The following is a 1,122-nucleotide window of genomic DNA, read 5'->3' as shown; positions in this document are numbered from 1 at the left end:
TGCTGAAGACCTGAGTTTGTCCCCTGTATTGCCTAGTTTTCTGACTACATGCCATGACCAAACCCTGAGCACCTTGTTTGGAGAAAGTAGTCCTGAACTCTTTGGGCTCTTACCACAAAAGAAAACAAACCCCTACAGGCAGAGAGAGAGCACAGCGGTAGGGTGTTTGCCTTGCACTCAGCTGATCCAGGACAGACAGTGGTTTGAATCCTGGAATCTCATACGGTCCCCCATGTCTGCCAGGAGCGATTATGTGGACACTTTGCCCTGCTTGTTCTCAAGTTTGATCATAAACTGAAGTGAATCTACATAAAGTTGATGTTAGTGTTGACATACATTGAACCCTCAGATGTTCGGGGTTATCAAAGCCCATATGAAGTCCTTTGATTATTAAATGATGAAACTCCATTGTTTCCACCCAGTGGCAGGGCTATAGGCTAGTGATGTTGGATTTTTGACTACACAGAGTTTCATTATGCTATCAGTTTTATGTATTTGGAATAATTTATAAACTATACCTACTAGTAGTACTTAAAATTGTTTTTAAGACTGCAGGATAAATGAACTAATAAAAACTAGCATGCTTGGCTAAAGGGTTAAGTGATGAAATATGATTTTGCACAAGGTTATGTCTGTTATAGAGCCACATCTGATTCTTCTTAGGGCTTACTTCTGGCTCTGTCTTCAGTGATCAATCCAGGAAGGGTGTGGAAGGAATTCATGATGCCATGCAAACTCCTAACCCAGTGTCCTAACTTCCTGGTGCATTGTTTTTAAATAAAAAATTTAACAAACATTTTAATTGAATCACTATATGATACAGTTACAAATGTGTTCATGATTGCATCATACAATTTGCAAGACCCATTATTTCACCAGTGTACATTCCTGCTACCAATGTTCCTAGTTTACCCCTTGCCCTACCCACCATGCTCTGCCCCATATCTACTTGTATAATATTTCTATTTTCTCTCTCTGTCCCTTTCTCTGTCTTCCTTTTTGCCTATTAGATATTGCAGTTTGCAGTACTGTTGCAGAAATGGTATAAATACCTTTCCCTATTCTTTGTTGAAAACTTTATACCATGCATGAATACTTTTGACACTCATCCTATTTTCTTTG

Source organism: Suncus etruscus, chromosome 2 (assembly GCF_024139225.1).
Source record: "Suncus etruscus isolate mSunEtr1 chromosome 2, mSunEtr1.pri.cur, whole genome shotgun sequence".
Lineage (NCBI taxonomy): Eukaryota > Metazoa > Chordata > Mammalia > Eulipotyphla > Soricidae > Suncus > Suncus etruscus.
This window is presented reverse-complemented; position numbering follows the sequence as displayed.